Here is a 24,735-nt window from a genome sequence, read left to right as displayed (position 1 = left end):
TGTATACTGCTTGAGAGTAAGGATCAAGTTCTAATCATCTCTGGATCTTGCCAGCCAGCACAACGTAGGCACTAAATAAATGTTGATTGGAATATAACCATTTATTCTGAAAAGAAAACCGCACCAAACACCTAAACATGTCATCTTTCTTTTGACTCTGTTTCCTCCTGTGATATTGGCTTCTGGCTTTTATCCTCAGACTTCTTGAAACATTTGTATTTACTACCAATTACTCTTTTTGTTTTTTTGAGACAGCTGTTGCCCAGGCTGGAGTGCAGTGGCACGATCTCAGCTTACTGCAACCTCTGTCTCCCGGGAGGGATTCTCCCACCTCAGCCTCCTGAGTAGCTGGTATTACAGGCATGTGCCACCACGCCTGGCTAATTTTTTTATTTTTAGTAGAGATGGGGTTTCACCTTGTTGGCCAGGCTGGTCTTGAAATCCTGACCTCAAATGATCCTCCCACCTCAGCTTCCCAAAGTGCTGGGATTACAGGCGTGAGCCACCACGCCCAGCCTACTATGAATTACTCTTTATCTCCTGGCAATTTGGTCTCTGCATGTAACGCGGCCTTTGTGTATAAGCACTGTGCGTGTGTAAAAACATTGAAACTTCCTTAATAAATGAAGAGATGTCCTTTTTGTACATCTGAATTTGTGAAAGGCATAATTTCTTGAGATCTTAGCTGCTTGGGCAACTGCTTGTACAGTGTGACCCATTACAGTTTTTGATTGATCTAGTTGAAAGACTTCATCACAGTTGTCATCACAGTATTTCAGATGACTGTAGTTATAAACCTGAGTGCACACAATTACTAACCAAGTTACCATGTGTTTATATGTTTCCCTTTTTATGCATTTCCTTTTTTATTCTATTTCTTCATGCATATCATTTGCTTATAACTGTTATACCTGTGTAACTGTTGTCAGTATATGAGAGCATTTGTTTGCAACAATATGTATGTTATTATTGCCTATATTATTATGTGAAGTAGCCTATGAAATGTTCTGTTGTGATATGTTTCTCAAATAAACCCCCCATTTAAAGTGTGAAATGTCTTTTAAAGAACTTTTAACATTATTTTTTTCCCAAATTACATTTCTGGGACTTTAGACTTTAGGGATTTTGATCTTTCAGGATTTCATCATTTAGGATTATATTGTACAAGACTGTGTCAACATTATAATCAGCTCCCCCTTGATAATACATTTTTGGAATTTAAACTACTTGATATTAGTGACCCCACCTTGAAGCTCTCCTCTCTCTTAAATTCTGTTCACTTCAGCATTTGGACTCCTGTTTCTTCTTTGGTCAAATCACTTCTTGCTCTTGATGTTCTTGGCTAGCTTCTGTTCTTCTACCATTCATTAATTATGATGGACATTCCTTAAGCTTTAGGAATTCTTCCCCTTTCTCTGTGATGGTATAAATTTCTGTGACTTCAATTATTTTCTCCATGGGAATGATTCTTACATTCATGTCCTTCTTAGTATCTGTATCCTGCTTGTTCTTGAAACTTAACATTTGTAAACTAGGTTAATCATTTTTGCTGTTAAACGTGTCCGTTCTCCTGACTTTCCAGATTCTTCCAAAGTCATCACTATTTTGCATTACTATATTTCAGTCTCAAACTCATCTCTGATGTCTCCTATGTCTTCAATCCCATATCTCCAATAAGCCATTATATCCTATTGAATTTTCTTTGAAATTGCTCTCACTTCTTTTTTCACATGCCTTTCACATGGTGGCCTCCCTAATCAAGTCCTTTATTTAGCTCTTGTCTGTTCTATTGCAATAATTTTTCAGCATCTAGCCTCTTCTGCCTTCTAATATATCTTTCACACCACTGCCAGAGTGATCTTCTCAAACAACTCTGATTATATCTGATTATGTCTTTTCTTTATTCAAAATATCTTTAATGACAGCTTCATGCCTAGTTAAGAAAGTCCGTATCATTTGCTTGACAGTCAAGAACCAGATATAACAATTTTTCTTTTCATTTTTATCTCCCATGGTTCTATGCATATACCCTGAATGTCTCATGTCCCAACACACTTTCCAGTCTTTCATCTCCACACTTAAAAAAAAATTCTCCATCCTGCTTGAGTTGCCCTAGATCACTCCTCTGTCTTCTTCACCTCCAGTTCTACTTATTAAAGTGCTTTCCATTCAATGCCCTGTTCTGATGCCATCTGCTCCATGAAGACTTTCCTGATGACTGCAGCCAGGAATGATCTCTCTCTCTCTAAACTCCCACAGTCTTCTATCTGGGCCATGAGAATTACTGCCTTCTGCTTGTTACCTGACCACATGTCTTCTATGAGATGGTAGCTCCTTGAGCATGAATGCATGTCTAATTATTCTTCACATTCCTCACAATATTTTGCTAAGGGCAGATGCTGAGTCAGTATTTGTTGACTGGGGGAAGCCCCCAGCTTTGATACTGTACTTCTTTTGTCCAGAGTATTGCATTAACATCTCTGCTATGAGAACTTCAGCAGGAATAAAGAAGAAGCTGAAAATCTGCCATTTAAATAATAGGTGGCAGCTCTGTGATGTGTCTGCCATTTATCTGTCTTTCTTTTCGATGGTAAAAGAGTATAGGCAATAAATCAAGGATTGAAGAGAAGAGAGTTAAACCCCAATTTTGGCCTCATCACTAGTCTTTCTGCAATACGCACACATCCTTTCTTTCTTCACTTTCTTCTTCAAGGAAATTGGCATCACTGGGCTACCTCAAAGGAGCCATGGTGATAACTACCAATTACATTGACACTTCAAAGTGTTAAGACCGTGTGGCTGTCACTTTGGCACATTGTGCTTTCTTCCTTCTGAATTCTCATGACTTTTCCTGGATGCCTCACTAACTTACACATACTATAGTGTATTGGATGGTGGTCCTGAAAACATATGTACACATCCTAATCCCTGGAACCTGTGAATATTACCCTATGTGGTAAAAGAGCAAATATTACCTTATATTGCAAAAGATGTGATTAAGAATCTTGAGAGGAGGGGTTTATCCTGAATTATCTGAATGGGCACTAAATGCCATCACATATATCTTTATAAGACAGACAACACAGAAGAGAAGGCAATGCAAAGAAAGAGATAGAGATTGGAATGCTGCAGCTACAAACCAAGCAACACTGGGGTTGCCAGCCACCCTTAGAAACTAGGAAGGAGGCATGGAAAGAAATCTACCCTAGAACACTTGGAAAGAGTGTGGTCCTCTCAGCATCTTGGTTTTGGACTTCTGACCTCCAGAATTGTGAGAGAATACATTTCTGTTTTAAGCCACCACATTTGTGGTAGTTTGTACAGCAGCTCCAGGAAAAAAAATATACCTATTCCATCCTGTGATACATCTTATGCTGATATTTAATATTTGCATCCATGTTTTGACTTTCTTACAAGCTACTTAACAACCACTATGCTTAAAACTTTCCCTTTCGACAGGTATTGATTGAGATTCTACTATGTGCCAGGTACAATTTTAGGTCCCAAGGTTACAAAACCAAAAAAGATCTCATTCCTGCCCTCAAAAAAGTCATAATCTTTAGGGGATAAGGTAGTCTAAGTGAAGCAGGGGCAGGTAAGGAAGCTTCCTGGATGAGGTGACATTAAACTGAGTTCCAAAGATTGAATTGGGATTAACTAACTAGGCTGGGGGAGTTAGGAGATAGAACAATTTTAGGCAACGAAGACATCATGAAGAAAGTCACAGAACCCAGACCTCATGGTGTGTATCTTGTGTGGACAGGGATTGGTGGGAATTGCAGCTGGAAAGTTAGGGAATGGCCAGATCACTGAGGCTTTATGTTCTTAGAAGAAGGGGAGAAACCAAGTTTTAATGTCAGTTAAACTACTCATAGCAAGTGGAAAGTTTTAACCATATAGTCAGTACTCAGTAGATGTTCCCTGAATGACTCTGTATTAAAATAGATGCAATTTGTAATAAAAGTTGGTAGCATTGGTATAAAAAAACCCAATGTTTTCTTACTGAATAGTGTCTAAATCTGTTGGTTATCTGTAAGAGTGCAATGAGGATAATTATGGGATAAATAAAATTCACAGACATGTTTTTAAATACCGAACAATATAATGGATATTTTACAACTTGCTACCTTTCAGATTGGTTATATGAGGTCCATAAAGCAAGTTTGTTCAGTGCCATGCATATTAACGAAAAGCCATTTGGAGAGCGGAGGACCCATACAGTGGTGCTGCTGTGACGATGTGAAGGCGTCTCCCCAAGAACACATCTTACCTACGGATGACACTCCTCTGCAAGAAGATGGAGAGGCAGAACTTCAAATGGTGGCAGTGAAACCTGAAGCCACCGGGGGCTTTGGATGTGAGCCTATCAGAGGCTCAAAATGGAAATGTGTCAGAAGAAACAGTGGGGCATGGAAAAGTTAAAAAGAATCCCTAAAACATGTTACGATTGTGGGCTTGTTAGAAGCCCCAAATGGAGACATGTCTAAAGAAATAGTAGAAAATGTAAAAGTTAAAGAAAACTAGAAATCTACCATACTAACCAGTGCAGAAGCAGCAATTCAGTCTCTAGATTCGAAATCAAAAAAGAAAAGAAGAACAAGAGAAAAATAGTGACTAATGCTGGGCGTGATACAAAAAAAGCAAAAGCTGAAAACAAAGGGGAATCCGAAGAAGATGGTATCGAGGCTCCTGAAGAAACAGAAAACTGGGGGGAAGCCAGACAATGAGAGAGATGAGAATACTTCATTTCTTCTCTAATTTTGTCAGTGAAAACACTTTGAAGGCAATAAAAGAAATGGGCTTTACCAACATGACTGAAATTTAGCATAAAAATTATGGGCCACTTATGGAAGGCAGGATCTTCCAGCAGCTACACAAACCAGCAGTGGCAAAAACCCTGGCATTTCTCATCCCTGCATTTGAACTCATTGCTAGGTTAAAGTTCATGTCCAGAAATGGAACAGGAGTCTTTATTCTCTCACTAATTGAACAGCTTGTCCTGAGACTCTTGGTGTTCTTAAGGAGCTAATGATTCACCATATGCACATGCATGGGTTGATAATGGGTGGCAGTAACAGATCTGCTGAAGTACAGAAGCTTGCAAATGGGATCAGCACTGGTGGTCACACCAGGCCATCTCCTGGGCTATATGCAGAATTCTGCAGGATTTAAGTATAAAAACCTATGGCGTCTGGTTATGGATGAGGCTAATGATATCTTGGATGTTGGGTTTGAAGAGAAATTAAAGCAAATTATTAAACTTCTTTGAACATGGAGACTATGCCCTTTTCCACCACACAAACTCAAAAACTTGAAGACCTGGCAAGGATTTCTCCAAAAAAAAAAAAAAAAAGGAACAAATATATGCTGGTGTTGATAATGATAAAGCTACTGCAACAGTGGATAGTCTCAAGCAGGGATATGTTGTTCGTCCCTCTGAAAAAGGATTCCTTTTGCTCTTTATATTCCTTAAGAACTGAAAGAAGAAAGTGATGGTCTTCTTTTCATCCTGTAGGTCCGTAAAATACCACTATGAGTTGCGGAACTACATTGACTTGCCTACCTCAGCCATTCATTTCCAGAAGCAAAATTACGTGTCGAATTACATTTTTTCCAGTTCTGTAATGCAGATTCAGGGATATTGTGTACAGATTAGGCAGGGAGAGAGCTAGATATTCCTGGCTGGATTGTTCAGTATTATCCTCCAGATGACCCTAAGGAATATGTTCATCGTGGGGGGACAATAGCCAGGGACCTAAACGAAAGAGGGCATGCCTTGCTCAGTTTTTGCCCAGAAGAATTGGGTTTTGTTTGTTACCTGAAGCAACCCAAGGTTCCATTAAGTGAATTTGACTTTTCCTGGCCTAAAATTTCTGACATTCAGTCTTGGTTTGTAAAATTAATGAAAAAGAACTACTTTCTTCATAAGTCAGCCCAGGAAGCATATGAGTCATACATACGAGTAAATGATTCTCATTCTCTGAGACAGATTTTTAATGTTAATAACTTAAATTTGCCTCAAGTTGCTCTGTCATTCGGTTTCAAGGTGCCTCCTGTTGATGTGAATGTGAACAGCAATGAAGGCAAGCATAAAAAGAGAGGAGGCGAGAGTAGATTCATCTACCAGAAAACCAAGAAAGTTAAGTCCATAATCTTTAAAAACATTAGCAAGAAATCATCTGATAGCAGGCAGTTCTCTCACTGAAGATACACCTTTCTTTCATCTTGAATAACTGTCCTGAGGTGGAGTTTTTCCCCTTTGCTCTAACAAAGGCATTTTTGTAGGCTTTAGAATTTGAATGGATATAACAACAGTGTAGACTGACTTGGGTTGCGAGCACTGAGCATTGTTATTTCCAGCAAGTCTCTTTTGTATTTTTGGGATTTAAAACAGATTTTAACTGTTCTTGGTTGCTCAAGGGCAAAGCAAGGAGTCTTCTTCATCTTTCTTGTGATGATATGATATTTTAATTTTAAATACACCCCAAATTTATGTAATTGTTTTAATATAATTTTGTACCTTAAAAAAAAAAGCCTCAGAATCAAGATGAAAACTTCAAATTTCCTGTATTTTTTCTTTTTCTATTTTTTCCTTTTTTTTTTTTTTTTTAGAGATGGTTTCGTTCTGTCACCCAGGCTACAGTGCAGTAGAATGATCAGAACTCACTGCAGCCCGAACCTGGCAGGCTCAAGTGATCCTCCCACCTTAGCCAACCAAATAGCTAGGACTACGGGCATGCACCACCTTGCCCGGCTAATTTTTTATATTTTAATTTTTTGTAGAGATGGAGTTTCACTATGTTTTCCAGGCTAGTCTTGAACTCATTGATTCTCATCCCAAAGTGTGAGGATTACAGGCATGAGCCACAGCACTCAGCCCAGCTTCTCTTTATTATGAAAAATGAGAGCTTATTCTTGAGAGGACAACAGGTTTCATTGTTTATCTGGTCTGTCTACTGTAATGAAAGCTGGAGATGTTATTTAGGCAATGAGGCACAATACTGCTGTCACTAGCATTGGTGAGCTGTCCCCACATGTTATGATTATGATTTTCATGTCGTTAGCACTGAAGTCCTCAGAAACAGGATAAAGTGGGAAAGCAGGTGTCAGGGGAGAACTCTGTCCTTGTAAGGAACATCCAGTTGATAGATATGAATGCAATTAAGTACTTCCTGTCACTGGATCATATCATTAGGACTCTGCTCACCTGATCTGTGGTACAAGCTGAAATCAACTATGCTGTGAAAACTTTTTCAAATTTTGTCATTTTAGCAAATTACAAAATATTCTCTATATGTAAAAATCTCCAGGTGGGCATTTTAAAGTGAAGTGAGCAAGTTCCTAAGAAATATTTCCTGTGTATCTGTTGTTTTATGTTTTGCTAGAAACAAAGGAGACATAGTTTCAGCTCACAAAGGGCTTAAAGTTTTGTTGGAAGAGAAAATGATAAAGACACTTGACAAAAGTATATACTTTTTTTTTTTCTTCAGAGACAGGGCCTTGCTCTGTTGCCCAGGCTGGAGCACAGTGCTATGATTATTGTTCACTGCAGCCTTGAACTCCTAGGCTCATGCTATCCTCCCACCTCAGCTCCCCAAAGCACTGAGATTACAGGTGAAAACCACTGGGCCCGGCCCCCAAATATATAATTTTTGGAAGCATGTTGTGACACTTGGAAGTCCCTAAGTGGAAAGTCATATTGAGCAACCAATTAAAAGGTGAAAGAGTTGAGACTTGCATCTGACTCAGCCTTAGAGCACCAGATTTGAATTGGTATGGCAGGAAAAATGGTTTGAGTGGAGAAGCAGTGTGGGATTAAAAACAAATGAGCATGTTTAGGGACTGAAAGGAGACCCACTTGACTGGAGCAGTGGATTCCTGTTTCAGAGCACTGGGATGTTTTGGATACATAAGTTGGATCCAGATCGCTAAAGGTTTAGCTTTGGATTTTGATTGCTGCCATAACAAATAATCACAAATGTAGTAGTTTAAGATGACACAAATCTATTATCTTATAGTTCTCTGGGCCTGAAGTCTAGTGGGCTCAACTGGTTTCCCTGCTTGGAATTCATAAGACGAACGTGAAAGTGTTGTTGCAGTTGTGCTCTGGAGAAGAATCTGCATCTGTGCTCATTTAGGTTGTTGGCAGAATTCACTTCTATGTAGTTGTAGGACTGAGGTCTCTCTTTTCTTGCTGGCTGTTGGATGGTGGTTGTTTTTAGCTTTTGGAGGCCACCTGCCTTCTTTGCTCATGGATCCCTTGCTCCATCTTCAAAGCTGGCAAAGGCAGTTCGAGACTTTCTCATACTTTAAATCACTCCAGTGCCTCACTCATCTGCTGTATCACCCTGATTCTTCTGCATCACCCTGATTCTTCTGCCTTTCTCTTCCACTGTTAAAGGCCCTTGTGATTACATTGGTCCCAACTAGAGAATACAGGATAATCTCCTAATCTCCCTGTGTTAAGGTTCAGAACCTTACTTCTATCTGCAAAGTTCCTTTTGCCATGTCACGTAACATATTCATGGGTTCCAGGGACTAAGGGCCAAGCTGAGGAGTTTGAATGTGAGACAGAAGATAATAGAGAAGCACTGTAGATTATTGAACAGAGGAAATGTACGTAGGTACACAGGACAGGCTGATGATATGACATACCTTCAAACCAGTATTATTTAACTATTCATATAACATTTATGTAGAGGAGAGACTGAGCAAGACATAGGGAAGAGATGAGGAGAACTACTGGTGGCTGTTTTTGACCTCTCTTTATTAGACCCAAGCAAATTGACTCAATCTTGAAAACTCCACTCAGTAGAAGAAGATTCCTGTAGTGGATTGTACTTACCCTCCTTCAGGGCAGTTTAGCCAACACCTTTGTGGGAGGGTGGCTCATCCTCCCCTTGACTTAAGTGGTTTATCAAAGTATTCCCTCTATAAACATTTGCGGAGGAATTCTAAAATAAATATCCTTTATCTCACTATCTTTTCAGTGAAGCTTCAGCCCCCTTTTATAGATGGGCATCTTAGGCCACCACCCCACTGTGCCCCCCAGCCCTAAGCTGGTTCTGAGGATATTCATCATTTTATTCATTCATGAGCATTTGCTATGTGCAAGTAATGATCCAGGTGCTGGGGTTACTGCAGTGAACAAAGTCCCTTTGCTCCTGGAACTTAACCTTCAAGTGGGAGAAGAAAGTCAGGAATCAAACAAATATACATCAGATGATGCAAATGTGAAGAAACTAAGTAGGTTAGGAGGATAGAGAGTGGTGGGTGAAGATGGAAGGTAACATTGGAGGAGACACTTAAAAGAAGTGAAGGGTTAAGCCATGTGGCCGTCTGGTGTAAGAGTGTTTAAGGCAGAGGAAATAGCAAATGCGATGACTGTGAGAAGGGGGCATGCTTGGGACATTCATGGAAAATAAATGGGTCTAAAAGACTACATATTGGGTACACTGCTTAGGTGATGGTTGCACCAAAATCTCAGAAATGACCACTAGAGAACTTATTCATGTAACCAAACACCACCTGGTCCCCAAAAACCTATTGAAATAAAAATTAAATAAAAATAAATTGGTCTATGGCTGGAGCAGAGTGAGTGAGGGGGGAGGAGTGTTTGGAAAGGAGGTCAGAGAGGTGGCAGGCAGTGCTGTAGTAAAGTCATCTGTCATTGGTCCACATTCAGCAACATTCTAAACTTGGGCCTGCATGTTCTCACACACTGTTTACTCCAAAACTTTAGTCTGATTACCACACAGAAGGATTTATTTGTCTCAAGAAATTTGGACCAAAGAGCAAAATAGCATATCCAAGTTCTGGGTATAGACTGCTGTGAAAAATTAACTTATATGCATTTATTGACTATTGTTTATGACATAAACAAAGCTGCTCTTCTTCTATAATAAGAAGAGTTGGTAATATTGTACCTTTATTTTCCACCGTCAATATTATTATACAATAAAAGAGCTGAATATATAATATACTGCCGAGAGGGTAATGAGCAGGATTCAATCACACATTTAAATGAATTTTTAAGAAATCTGAACCATGTCCAAGTTCTTCCATCTAAGCATCACTAAAGAATCTGTTTGTTCAGTTGAGTTTCATCTCTGCAGCTGCCAAGGCACTTCAGTTCTGCCAGCTCGACTCTCTGATTGCAAAATAAAGGGTGGTCAGTTAGCAGTGGATGTGAAGAATAAGAATGTTCTGTGAAAAGAATGACATTATGAGAAACCCTGATAATGGAAAACTGGAGGCTTCCCTCTTGTGCCCCCCTTAGCCTGAAGGCAGTTAAATGGGAGGGTATTCTCACCTTCCCCGAATCTCAGCAGCCTTTGGCGGGGTATGTGTGCTTTTGGAAGATGGATGCACTTTGCTGCAGCTTACATTCATAAATATTTTTGTAGTATAATAGGTTGTCAAAACAAATCTGTGTTTTCCATTTGTGTGTGCGTGAGTGTGTCAGTATGCCTCTTCATCTTTTTGTCCATCTAGAGGTAGAGCACAAATAGTTTACTTTCCTCGTTGTGGATTTTTCATTACGGTATAGAGTTTTGCAGAAGTGAGTCATGAGGAATAGGTAAATAAATGACCATATAATCAGTGGGAACAGTTTGTATATCTTTGTTTTAGCAGTTCCATGTCTTTGCTGGAAATCTGTGGTTCTTTTAAAGCATTTTTTGTTGGAAAATCCTATCTGAAGCTTGGCAGTAACTATATCATTGAGCTGGGGAGGGAAGGCAAGGTGGTCTTGTTGACAACACAGTCGTGCCTGTGGAAATGCAGCATTGTGTTCAGAGGACAGGCACCAAGTTTCATACAACTTCATCACTTGTTAGCTGTGTGACCTTAAGTGATCTGCTTAACTTCTCTGAGACTCCATTTTTTATTTTGTAAAATGAGGAAAACAATGCTTACATCCTGGAGTGGTTGTGAGAATTACATGAGGTAGTATAAGTATAGTGCTTAGTGTAGTGCCTGCACCTGCTAAATGCTCTATAAATGGTAGCCATTTTTACTATCATTTTTCTTTGGCTCATTTCGTTCTGATGGCACAGCATGTAGACTTGGCATAAAGCAGCAGTCTTTCTGGTGCATGGAAATGTAGTTCCTTAGAGGCTAGCACATCAAACCCTGAAACTCAGTGTATATCCTCCTTCAAATTTTTCACAATATTTTTCTCTCTTCAAGGAAACCTGGACAAAACATTTTGCTGCTTGCTGCCTGAATTGACCAGCAATTCTAGTTTCCAAGGAGATTGTAAATGGATGTATTTGTGTATGCTGATTTGCCTCAACTTTAGAAGAATTCATCAGGGTATTCTTCAAAAGAGACAGAACATAATGGAAATGCTTTTATTTTTTCATAAGCCATGGAAAATTGTGTGTGTATGTGTGTGAATCCTTAGTGATCTAAAAGTTACTTAGAAGTGGTCAGGCAAATGGAAAGATTTGCTAATGAAAGATTTATCTCCCCATGACTGCAATTTTATATGTCCTTTCAGATTAATTTATCTGGGTCTTTTTCTATTTAGAAAGGCATTTAGTGTAATTTGGAATTGTAATTAGGATATTCTATACCATCTGCAGTGCTCGATGTAATTCTCTAGCTTCACTATGGTTACATCACAAAGGAGGCTGGAGCTGAAGTCTGCTTTTTTACTCTAGAAAACCCAACAGCACTCACACAATGTCTATCCTTGATAGGTATTCAATATTGGTTAACTGATAATAAAGTTTTACTCCTGGTACAGGTTCCATTAGGGCTTGTGGTGAAAAATTGCACATTAGTATCTTAAAAATTATGGATTGATGGACAGAGGATGCCACTTTCAAAGGCTCTTGGTTCTAATTCTAGATAGCCCATATGACATTGACCCAGGCCTCTCTTAGTCTCTCTGTTTTCATTCAGTCAATTGTCAGATGGGATAATAAAACTGATATAGCTTCTAGTATTTTAAGGAGAGTTATTGCTGTTATTTTTTTGCATATCTAAATGTTGAAAATTTTGATTTAGAGGTCAATATCATTCTTTTCACAGAACACTTTTATTTTTCACATCCACTATTAAATGGCCACCCTTTATTTTGCAATCAGAAAGTTGAACTGGCAGAATTTAAGTGCCTTGGGTCCAGGCTTGTTTGATTCATTCATTCATTCATCACTCATCATGTATTCCTGCAGCATTGAGTGGCACAGTGTGGTGTAAAGGACACAAGCTTTAGAGTCAAGACTTGGGTTTGCATCCAAGCTCTCTTACTAGTTTTATGATCTTGGTAAAATTACTTCACCTTTATGAGCTTCCATACTGACATCTGTGAACATAGGTGGTTGCAATGATTACAGAAGAATGAAGAGGTGAAATGCCTGCACAGTGCATATTCCTTGTAGATAGGAGGTGCTCTACTTCCCTCCTACTTTGCACACTGGCATCCCATGGAGCAGACTGACAGTCTTTACTCTTTAGAGAGTTTACAATCTAAATGAGGAATATGTAAAAAGGAATAATCATAACATTATGATTTGGCAAGAGCCATCCTGGTCTTATTAAAAAATGAGTCTGTGGATAGTTTGAGTGAAAACAGTGGGTAAAAACCAGGGTTCAAGAAGAGATTCTAAACAAAACATGATTGGCAGTCAACCTTAACTTCTGATACCGGAGCTGCCTTTGCCAGTGCTTTCTTCATCAATGCCTAAGTTGTAGTGAGACCACAAAAGCGAAATCTCTCATGCCTGCTTGCTGATCAAGGGGATTATGTTCAGTTATATGTGAGTTGTACTAGATTAAGTATTAGTAAAGAGTTTCTTTTCTCAACTTCTCCTAAATAGATTAAGTGGCTTATTAATGTGCTTTTAATTCCATTATCTTTAACATTTTTCATTCAAAATGTATGTAATAGGTTGGCAGTGCTGGGGGATGTACCCAGCCCCCACAGGCAGATTTGTTACCACCCCATCTGCCATCCCAAATGCTAAATCCCAGGAACACCACTGCTTTGCAGTATGTTCTATTTTACAAGACTTTGAGGAAAGAGAAACACAGAAAGACAGTGACAATCACTGCAGGGTTAGAGAGACAGAGAGCATAAGGTTAGAGCTAAAACTTCTAAAAAGCAAATGGAGTGTTGGAAAAAAGGAACAGAGGGAAGAATTGAATACATTTACCAGGGAATTAATGAATAGGCTAAAGGTATTTATGCAGGCAGAGAGCATATGGAAAAGGGGGAAATGAATCATGGAAGAAGGCAGCAAGTCTTATCACACGAGTTTTTTCATCTTGAGAAGTGTGTGTGTGTGTGCGTGTGTGTGTGTGTGTCTGTACACAAGCTAACGTGTGTGTGTGATTGGAAGGAGAAACAGTTACTAAGTCCAGTCCATACCACAGGAGAGAGGAAAAAAGTATCTACCATGAGGTTGTCATGATGGTTAATGTGTTCTGAAGTGTTACATCTGAGCTATACCTTATAGAGGAATTCTGTAGCAACTATAAGGAGAAAGCCATAGAGCAAGGGGAAGGGCTGTGGAGAGCTGAGATCTGTATGAATACGGTAAGCTTCTCCACTTGCTGGCACTTCTATTGCCCCCTCCTCCTTCCTGTTTTCAAGACTTGCTGTCATACCTAGTGATTGGTTTTGCCAGGGCCCTTACAGGTATTGGTGTCTCCTGTAAGAATGACTGTAGAGAAATGGGAGGCTTGGAGAGATTGGGGGATTTTGAAAGACTATGGGTTTGAAAACTTCTGCAACTTGGGGCTGTAGAAATAGGGAGGGGAAGACAAACTTATTCCTAAGTGTTTCTAATGAAGAATATCTTGGCCGGACGTGGTGTCTCATGCCTATAATCCTAACCCTTTGGGAGGCTGAGGAGGGTGAACACCTTCAGCTCAGGTGTTTGAGACCAGTCTGGGAGGCATAGCAAAACCGCATCTACAAAAAGTACAAAAACTAGCTGGGTGTGGTGGTGCATGCCTGTAGTGTCAGTAACTTGGGAGGCTGAGGCAGGAGGATCGCTTGAGCTCAGGAGGTTAAGCTTTCAGTGAGCCAAGATTGCACCACTGCACTCCAGCCTGGGCGACAGAGCGAGACCCTGCCCCCCTACCCCCCCAAACACACACACAGAGAATATCTTGCCTCAGTAAATATAATTGTAACATTGGGGACAGGGTTCAGGAGAGTATGTGGTACAAGTGAACGTGGGAGGCAATTAAGCACATGGGAGGAGCCTGAGAATAATGCAGAAAAAAAAATGTCAAATAGGACTCAGAGCAGTTGAAAAAAATGGCTGAACCTGGATGATATAAGAAAAGGCTCTAAGAAGGTGGGTGTATCTGAGGCCAGAGGATGGCCAGCAGTGGAACTGCCCTGCCGGTCTACAGTGGAGCCACCTGAAGTGAGAGCTCAGCGGCCAGCACAAGGCCAGGAGTCATGGCAGTGACATCTGTACTAAACCCATGGGCTAGGCTTGGGTTGTGCCTGCAGGGACAGGGCCTGGAACTGAATTCTCCCGCAGGGTGATCTCTACACAGATGTCTGACTGAGGCCTGTGTACTGGCACTATGCTCCCTGCTCAAAGCTCATATGTGGAAATTATAATCCAGCAGATTATTTTTGAAATCTTGAAAAATCTCCTGATCATAATAAGTTCCTAGCTAAAAACCTCCAGATAGACAGGAAAGCACAATTTCAAAAAAGAACTTACATCTAAGAAAGTAAAAAAAGGTAATTTTATAAAATCAAAAATGTAAATGCATTTAATAACCTCAAAGAGATAAAGAGGTGAAAGTATCTATACATAGACATATAGATAGCTATATAGATATATAAAAATATGATGTTATAAATCAAGAATGGGTTATTATGGAAAAGAGCCACTTAGAAATAATGGCAATAAAAAATAAGGTTGTTGATATAACAAGACTCGACATAGTGAACTAGACATAACTTAGACATAACTGAAGAGTCAATTAGTGAATCATAAAATTGTGTTGAAATATTAATTTTATCTGATATTAATTGAGTAATTATTTTGTGCCCAACATTATTCTAAGCATTTAATATGTATAATTTCATTTAATCCTTGTAAGAATGATATAAAGTAGGTTCTCTTTTCATTCCCAATTTATTGATTAGGAAATTAAGGCCAAGAGGATAAGTAATTTGCCAAAAGTCACACAACTAGTCTTGAATCTAAAAAGAGCCCTTGTGTTTAACCATTGCACTATAACACTAACTCCCAAGATTTCTCAAGATGCAGCACAAATAAGTAAAGAGATAGAAACTAAGGAAGGAAAAGTTAAGAGGGGATAAATTCCAGAGATAATGAATAAAAATCTGTACTTTAACAAATCCACGGGTGATTTATAAGCATTTTAAAGATCAAGAGCTTTGTTCATTCCCAAGTCTGTTTTCTTAAGATAGTAATGAACAAAGCTCTTCTCTCATCCTCTATTGGATGCTTCTCTGAACAGTGACTCAGATTCTGGGAGAATTCGACAAGGGAAGCTCACTATTCAGCAGTCCCTAGGGTGATTTGGCAGCATAGATCTTCTGAATGCCAGTTCCAAATGATTGCTAGTGGTCATCTGAAGCTATGTCGAGAAGGATTCTGAGGCTACATCTGGCCGTAACAGGAAAGAGTACTGTAATTAGTGATATGTGTCATGGGCAAGGGAAGGAGTAACATGGGGGAGGGTTAGCAGTATGTGGCCATATATATGGCCTGGAGAGAACCCCATCTGCTAACCATCTTTGGAGGCCAATGAAGGACAGGATTAGGAGAGCAATGAGCAGGTAGTGAGGACCACTTCTTTTATAGAGACCTCAAATTCTGGGTTACCAAATTATCTGAAGACTGCCTTTGTTTTGAGGTGACATAAGTAAATTATTTTTGTACAAACATGGGCTTGAGACCTTCTCAAACTGACCCATATATTTCAAATTCTAGTACTGAAGAGAACCCAATAGGACCAGCTGATTGGGGAACATCTACACCAGCTTATGTGAACTTGGTTTCTAATAGCCTAAAATCTCTATTGACAAAACAGGATTTCTGAGAATTTTTCACCATTCATATTAGTGTGTAGAATTGAATACTCCTATCAATTTGTCAGGACTTTCATATTCCTGCTCGGCTCCTCATTTCTATCCTACTCATCTCGAGCTGACCTAGGTTAAAGGGCTGAAGCAGCTTTCAGCAGATGACACTCATGGCCCACCACGCTTGTCAGGCCATAGGATGTTGCACCGTTAAAGATTTTACTCAGGCAGTGTTTTTTGTTTGTTTGTTTGTTTGTTTTTCTAAAGTGTTTCAATTTCCTAAGATATTTTAGGATCTTTAATATTTTTCAAGAAGGCAAAGTCTTCTAGAAGCAAATAGTTTATTAACAAAGAATAAAAAGGTCTAATAGTGCTAGACAAGGGGCTTTAAGAATGGAATTGAGAAGTCAGGGATCTATAATAAAATGATAATATGACTGCCTTTGGATGAATTGCTGCGTTGGAAAAATCAGGAAATTTGATATCTGACAGGTCTGGTAGAATTTTGACTATTCTAAAATGTACAAATTTGAGAAGGTCTCTGTTTCCTCAGTTGTAAAATGGGTAAAATAATACCTCCCACACAGTGCCATGTGTATAAATGTGTGACACATTAATAACATCTAAACAAAAAATGAGAGTTTCCCTTTCTTCTGTTATCTGGTTTCATTGCACATGACATGTTGTTATCAACCTCAATTTTAAGAGTTCAGAGGAACATGATGCCAACATTTTAGTGTTCAAACTTCCAATTAGGAAAGTAACATGTTATCTAATCCAAATCTCTCATGTTTTAATTTATTCTGCAAATTATGAAAATAGCAAATTCTTATGCTGATCAAGCTGCCCCTGAAGACATGGATGTAGGGACTAAGTACCTTAAAGCTCACAAAGCGAGTGGAGCTGAGTTGGTGCGCTTCCTTTGCCAGCAGGATAAGCTGCACTCGCCTGCCAGGCTGCAGCAGGGAGATGAAGTACCCTGATCACTCATGTCTTGATTCTGAGTCCAGCCAACACTGCCTTTGAAAGTGATGAGGATATGCATTCATTGCCATAGACTAAAGGAGAAATGTCCCGTAAAAATAATTCTTGCACTTGCAGACATTCTAAAGTCTCTATGGTAAGATCTTTTTCAGTCTATTTGCACTGTGAGGAGGAGACTGAAGAGGAAACTGAGACACACTCAGCTGTCAGACATGGAGCTAAGAATACACATAGCCTCCTGATTCTAAGTCATGCTAACCAGTTTGCCTCTTGATTGCCCCCAAGGTACAAGTACAAAGGATTTATGGACAAAATCATCTCTTTATGTGGTGCTCCTAAGGTATCTAGCATAGTCCTGGCATCTAGAAAGTGCCATGATGTCTGACTATTGTCGCAGAAAGTGACTTTTTTTTTTCTTTTTAACTACAGTAGCCATGACAATCTAGGGATGTTTGGGATTCAGATAGACTGTTTTCCCTTCTTCCTTGAGCTCAATCTGGTCAGTAGGAAAGGAAATTTGACGATGATGCATCCTTAAGGAAATCTTCCATAAAAAGACATGCCATAAAGACTTAAGCACATGGCAGAAATTATTACAGAGTCATCTTCAGAAAGTTTATGACAGTTAAGGATGTGGGAACTGGAGGACTCCGGATAATTGGATAAGGCTGTGATGTACTGAGAATCATTTGTGGTTTTGGTGGCAGTAAATGTGCTAGTAAGACCAAACCAGTCAAAACTAACTGCAATGGGCCTATTATTTGAGGGAAATATGTTCCCATAAGAAGCCTTTGATGAACAAGTAGCTTAATGATAACATAAAAACCTAGAGACTTTAGCCTGAGGTCAAAGATACTTAGTAATAGCCAGTTCTTGGTCTTGACATTAAAGGAAAGAAAATATCTGAAAATCAAAAAAGGAATTCACTAGATTAATGAAGGAGGCCAATTAACCCACTTTGCAACCAAAACTAAACAAAACCAAACAAGAACAAAAACACCATGCCCAGAAAGTTGAGAAAAAAGAAAATTAACATAAGTGTATCAGGCTTTGTGAAACTTTGGAGCATCCTAGGAAGGAAATGATATGGACTATCACCAGCTAATTACTAGACAGAATCTGCTGCCAGCGTCGGGGAAACAGAACCAAGGAGGAATCAATCTCCCCTCCATGAGGTGCTAATTTCAAAGCCCAATTAGGTTTCCACGGCCCTGATTTCTTGGCTATGGACAAAGTGTGTGGCGTTCTCACCCTTTTCCATGCTGCTGCCAAGCTTGTCCTGCACTGTGCCCTTAGGTGCCCACTGATGATATCCCGAACCTGAGTCACCTGAGGTCATCCCTGCTCAGACAGAGCTCCAGCCAAATTGTCTCGGATACAGATTCAATTTTCAATACTTACTTCCAAGAGATACTCAGTCCCTGGTTCAGATACTGGCAATCCTTGGCCTTTTCTCGACCATCTCCACCCACCTATGTGCTGAGGGCCTTTCTTAGAACAGGGGTTTGGTCAGCATTTCAGCTAAGCTAAGCAGCTGTCTCTGGAGGATATCAGGACAGACCCTCAGAGTCTCTGTGTCCCTGTGACCATCCTCCTCCCCAACATATGTACTTCACTGCCACACTGCCAAGTGACAAGATCAAATAGCCTTTCTCCATAAATGGGACATAAGGACAGAAGTGGCATTTAAGGCACAGGAAAGGATGGGAAATTTTTCTTTTCCTTAAGTGTCTCTTGACTCTAAGGGATTATATAGGTGTAGGAGTCAGAAAACCTGGACTGTAATTCTGGCTCTGCTAGCCACTTAACTTGAGAGCGTCATGTTAGGTGCAAAAAAGAGGTAGTTGCATTATGGAAAGCAATATGGCAATTCCTCAAAGAGCTAAAAGCAGAACTATCATTCCATCCAGCAGTCCCATTACTAGGTATAGCCAGAAAAATATAAGGCATTCTACCCTAAAGACACATGCACGCAAATGTTCATTGCAGCACTGTTTGCTATAGCAAAGACATGGCATCAACCTAAATGCCTGTCAATGACAGATTGGATAAAGAAACTATGGTACATATACACCATGGAATACTATGCAGCCATAAAAAACACAAGATCTTGTCTTTTGTGGGAACATGGATGGAACAGGAGGCTATTATCCTTAGCACACTAATGCAGGAATGGAAAGCCAAATACTGCACGTTTTCACTTACAAGCTAAATGATGAGACCTTTTGAACACAAAAAAGGGAATAACAGACACTAGGGTCTACTTGAGGATAGAGGGTGGGAGAAAGGAGAGGAGCATAAAACAATAATTATTGGATACTGAGCTTAATACCTGGGTGATGAAACTATCTGTACAACAAACCCCCGTGACACAAGTTTGCCTGTGTCACGGCAAACTTTGTATGTTATCTACATAACAAACCTTCACATGTACCCCTGAACCTAAAATAAAAGTTTTTTAAAAGAGGGGGTTGTGTTAGATAATCTGTAGAAGGATCCGTTTCAGCCCTAACTGTCCTTCATAATCTGTGAAAATGGCTTGCAGTCAAGGAGGTTTCAGGCATTCATTGCATTCTCTTCCTATCATTTGCCTTTCTTGACTTCCATGTTCTTTCCCTCCATTGAATCCATATGCACTTTGTACCACCTTTAGGGCATTTACCATGTTCTGCCTTATAGCCATTTGAATTCTTGACTTCTCACCTCCTACAGATGATAAGTTTGGGAGCATCAGGGATGGCAATTTATATACCTTGGTTTTGCATCAAAGTACCAAGTGAATTGCCTGGCACATAAATATTTGAGAAGTTAGATTGTCAGTGTCTAGCACGGGAACCATGATAAGTCAACAGTCTTTGCCTATGGCAGGTGCCTGGTGTCTGGGAGCAATTCTCAACTTGCTGTTAAGTTGTCATATCCCAATCAATATTGTGGCCATGGTTTGTCTGATGAGTGGTAGTTGGAACCTTTTATTTCAGGTTGTTTGGGGTCAACTTGTATGTTTTGTGCTCTTTGGTAGCTTCTTTAGATTATGGCCCTTGGGCTTTTTAATTCTCATTTCTCTTGGATGTTTTTTTGCTCAGTGCTATGGTGCTAAAGATGCTGTACATCCACTGTTGTAACCTCAGTTGTCTTGAAATCATCAGGCTTTGGTAGGAAAGATTTGAGACTTAATTGAACAGTGACTATGAAGGAGTTAAGTGTTATATTGTAAAGCAGCCACTTGATTAATGGATGCAAAATGCCTTTTCCCTTCCTTTATTGTTTTTATTCCTGCTTTGCCTTAAAGTTGAGAGATCAAAGGAACTTATAGTAGTTATAGTCATCTATAAATTATTTGGTTCTCAGTTTCTCAGTGAATTTGTAGACTACTTTGAACATCTGTACTACCAACGAGATTGAATAGAAAGGGATTCTGTGATGCTTATATTCGGATATGCCAATGAGAAAATAGCTACATTACCATTTTTCACTGTTGTCTGAAGTGCCGCTTTTAAAATTAATCTCCACAGCATCACTTGGATAATTTGTGATGTTGGCAGAAAGCAAGTCTTCAGGGTTCAATGGTGCTCAGTTCTGAGAGTGACACTAAAGAACAGCAAGTCATGGATGCAGGAGACATTTGTCTTGAGTTTTGACTGCCTAGTTCTTGAGCACCCTCCCTAGGCTTGTAGGAATTTTCCTCATACAGTGCAATGTTTCTCATGACCAAAGAAGCTGAAAATACCAAATACTCGCTTTCTTGCAGCTGGAGGATGGGCACGTGACTGGGTTCTACCAATTGGGTGCACTCACCTGTTTTTTGGAAACTGATGAAACAAAAAACCTCAGAACACTTGAATTTTTATCTTAGGGAGGTTGATGGTCACAGCAGCAACCTAGAGGTTTCTGAAGTGGTTGTGACAACAGTTTATCTGCAGTGTCCAGCAATGTGACTGTTGGGAGGGCTGTGTCCAGTGATGCTGTTTGTTTTCACAGGACCAACCAGTTCTGTGGTGGATCTGGGGCCTTGTTCTGGGCTGCAGAGCCTCTAAGCCTGGTTCTCCAGCCCTTCTGTAGATTCTGGGAGCTATGTAATATATTTTAATAAAATCCTGTTTCTGCTTTAGTTAGCCAGAGTTGGTTCCTGTTGTTTGCATCTAAAAACTGTGATTGATACATTGGTCCATGCTCCCAAGAGATTTCTAATCTTGGGGTGGAGGTGACTAACATAAACATCTGGAATATATAAGATAGTATGTCAGATTATATCCAGTGGGTAGTGCTTCATACTAAAACAACTACAGGAATAGAGAATAGGAAGAGAAAGCACAGTGTAGTGATTCAGACTCCAGACTAAATCCAGGGATTACCCACTCAGATGCCTTGAAGGGCCATGCAGATAGAAGTAAAAGAATGCAGCAGTTGGGCTTTGGGGAAAATTAAACAAGACAGTAGTTATAAAGCTCAGTGAACTGTTTATAATAAATGAACAAAACTGGTACCATGGTAATAGCAACAACAATAATGAGGGCTAAACCAATAAAAATCGCTAGTCTTTACCTATTCCTTACTGAGAGCCAGACCTTGTTCTAGAGCTTTATTCTTAGGGTACATAAATTACCTATTCAGCTTGCCTGGGAATGTCCTGCTGTATCCTGTTTAGTTCAGCTTTTATCCTGGATTTTCCTTCCCCTTCCCCTTCCCCTTCCCCTTCCCGTTTTCCTTTCCCTTTCCCTTTCCCTTTCCCTTTCCCTTTCCTTTGACAGAGTCTCATTCTGTTGCCCAGGCTGGAGTGCAGTGGCATGATCTCTGCTCACTGCAACCTCTGTCTCCCAGACTCAAGTGATTCTCCTGCCTCAGGCTCCCTAGTAGCTGGGATTACAGGTGTGCACCACCATGCCTGGCTAATTTTTGTATTTTCAGAAGAGACGGGGTTTCACCATGTTAGCCAGGCTGGTCTCGAACTCCTAACTTCAAATGATCCACACACCTGGGCCTCCCAAAGTGCTGGGGTTACAGGTATGAGCCGCTGCGCCCAGCCTCCACAGTGCGGTTCTTGATGGCCACTCAGTGGACCAACTAGATGTGCCAAGGCCCATGAGACATAGCCTGCAAGAAAAGGGCCAAATAAAGCTAAGCAACTGATTAAAGAATGTGAATATGCCCCAACATGAATATTCTGCTTATATATATTTTTTAATATTCAGAAAGCCAAAAAATTTAGGCTTAATGTATACTGATATGTATTGTTTTTGGGAAAAAAATTATTTCTGAAATAGTGTTTGAATAGAACTATTTTATAGATCCATTAATAAGTTTAAAATATTTTCTGGGGTCAGTAAATAAGTTTAATTGAACTGCGCATCATTATTTCAAAAGTAATATGCATTTTACTCATTTTTAGTACCTCTTTTCACGCTCAGAAATATAATGTTTTGGACAATAAATTATAAGATCATCTTATATGTTTGTATTTACTTGCTTAATCCTCTCAACAACCTTCTGAGGTAGATTTTTTAAAAAAATTCTATTCACAATTGAGAAAACTGAGGGTCAGCAAATTATAGGAATCTGTTGTTTAAAATACTTAGCTAATCTGCAGCAAGCTGAGATTTTAAATTTGGCAATCTGGCTCCAGAGTCTTTGCTCACAACCATTACTCAAAAGTAGACCTAATGGGAGAAGTAAGATTTTAATACAAAGACCTGCTCTCCTCTTCCACCGAGCCTCTTCCTAGAGTGGAACCTGAGGCAATTTACTTCCCCTCTTTGAGCCTCTTATCTTTATCTACAAAATGGGAGTACTACTCTCCATGTCATAGAGTTGCTGGGAGGAATCAATGAATTAATGTGTAAGAAAAGTGCTTTTGTAGGCTTAAAATGCTGTACATGTTTAAGATAATCATGTGTGGCCTTTTCCATACATCTAAGGCAACATTTCGTGGGATGATGCCGTAAACCAGAAGTCAGGGTGCATTCTGGGTGATGGGCAATGACTCTCAGTTTCTCCAAGTTCTATCTCCAGTTGAATAAAGTCAAAGATAACACTTCAGATGTGTGTAGAGAAACACATTATGATGTTAGATATCAAGAATCCTCACACTGGTGGCATGAAGCATATGCATATGTGGTTGAATTCTTCTGGGTTTACGTAGAGTCATAGGGCCTAAGAGATCAGAAGGATTTAAAATCTGTTCTATTCTTTTAGAAGTGGCTGCCAGCAAAGAGAAACCATTTCTGCCTTGTTTCTCTGATTTCTGCCTAAAATCTAGGTGGAAAGTGGGAATAAAAACTGGGTCATTGTGGCTAACTGATGGATTTTTTTTAATAATCCCATGAAGGGAACTAGGTAATTTCCCATCCTCATGACCATTGTTCAGGTTCTAATCTCTATCCTCTCAACAGTGGCAGGAGTTGGAATTACCTCAAGTCTGAACTCCTCTGACCCACTTGCTTTGCTGCTACTGCACAGATTTTTCTAAAGTGCAAATCTGATCACTCCACTTCCCTGCTTACAATCCTTCAGTGACTTCCTTTGCTCTTAGGATAAAGTTTAAAGCTCTTTGCATGGTGGAGTGGACATCCACTATTTTCCCTTGCCCCGCTATCACTCCATATGGGATGGATTTGACTGAATTACCTGGAACTAACTATGGGCACGTGACCCAGGCCTGGCTAATAAGAGTATTAGAGATTCATTTAGGGATGGGCATAAGATCCAGTTCAGGCCACTGCAAAGTTAAGCCTGAGTTGAAGGAAGACTCCTGATCCATTATTTTTCCCTGCCCCACTCTTCACTCCACATTGGATGGATTTGACCGAATTGCCTGGAACTAACTGTGGGCACATGACCCAGGCTTGGCTAACTAGAGTATGAGAGATTCATTCAGGGATGGGCACAAAATCCAATTCAGGCCACTGCAAGTTAGGCCTGAGTTGAAGAAAGATTCCTGATGATCAGCCAAGTACTGTAACCAGCCATGCTGGAAAACTCATTTACCTCCTAAACTCTCTAGTATCTGAGTCACTGCATTCCACATTTTGTTATTTAAGCTATTTGTATCGTGTTTCTGTGACTTGAAACCAAAAAGTTCTTGCCTAACACACCAGTATACAACGTTCTTCATGCTCTGGCCCAGGTTACCTCCTCTGACTCATCCCCTTGCACTTTGGATATACAGTGTTGAATTGCCCAATGCAGCGTGCCATTTTATGCCTCTGAGCTTTCTGCCTAGAATGCCTTTCACCATCCTACTCTGCTTCTTCATCCTCCTATCTTATTCTATTCATCATTCAAAATGCCACTCAACAATGGTATCTTCTCAAAAGGCTCCATTGAAACCCCAGTCTAGGTTGCTCCTTCCTTGTGTTTGCTCTTATTACTCCACGCTGTAGCCATGGGTCTACTTCTCTGACATCCTTTCTAGATCAAAAATTTCTCAGGGAAAGGGGTCCCATGTCTTATGTCTTATGTCTCAGGGAAAGGGATCCCATGTGTTACGAAGTTCAATATGTGTTTGTTTAATGAATAGAGGCAATTCACATTTGGCTGAAATTTTCTCTAGTCTAGATAATTTTTGGCATACTAAGGTAATTTATCTGATTGACAATTTTTGGGTGGGGGGGGTTCTGTGCACTTTCTAGCCAGATTCTATTCAGACTAAATTAATATTTGGACCAAATGACCCTTCATAATTTAATATCCTAAAATTACTTCCTCACCAGGACATAGGGAAT

General features: G+C 39.8%; 1 pseudogene; it reads left to right on the top strand.

The window, feature by feature from the left end:
- Window positions 1–3,433: 3,433 nt before the first annotated feature.
- On the top strand, window positions 3,434–6,205 carry LOC101136939 (ATP-dependent RNA helicase DDX18-like; annotated as a pseudogene).
- The last annotated feature ends 18,530 nt before the right edge of the window (window positions 6,206–24,735 follow it).

The sequence above is a fragment of the Gorilla gorilla genome, chromosome 11, assembly GCF_029281585.2.
Source record: "Gorilla gorilla gorilla isolate KB3781 chromosome 11, NHGRI_mGorGor1-v2.1_pri, whole genome shotgun sequence".
Classification (NCBI taxonomy): domain Eukaryota; kingdom Metazoa; phylum Chordata; class Mammalia; order Primates; family Hominidae; genus Gorilla; species Gorilla gorilla.
This window is presented reverse-complemented; position numbering and strand designations above follow the sequence as displayed.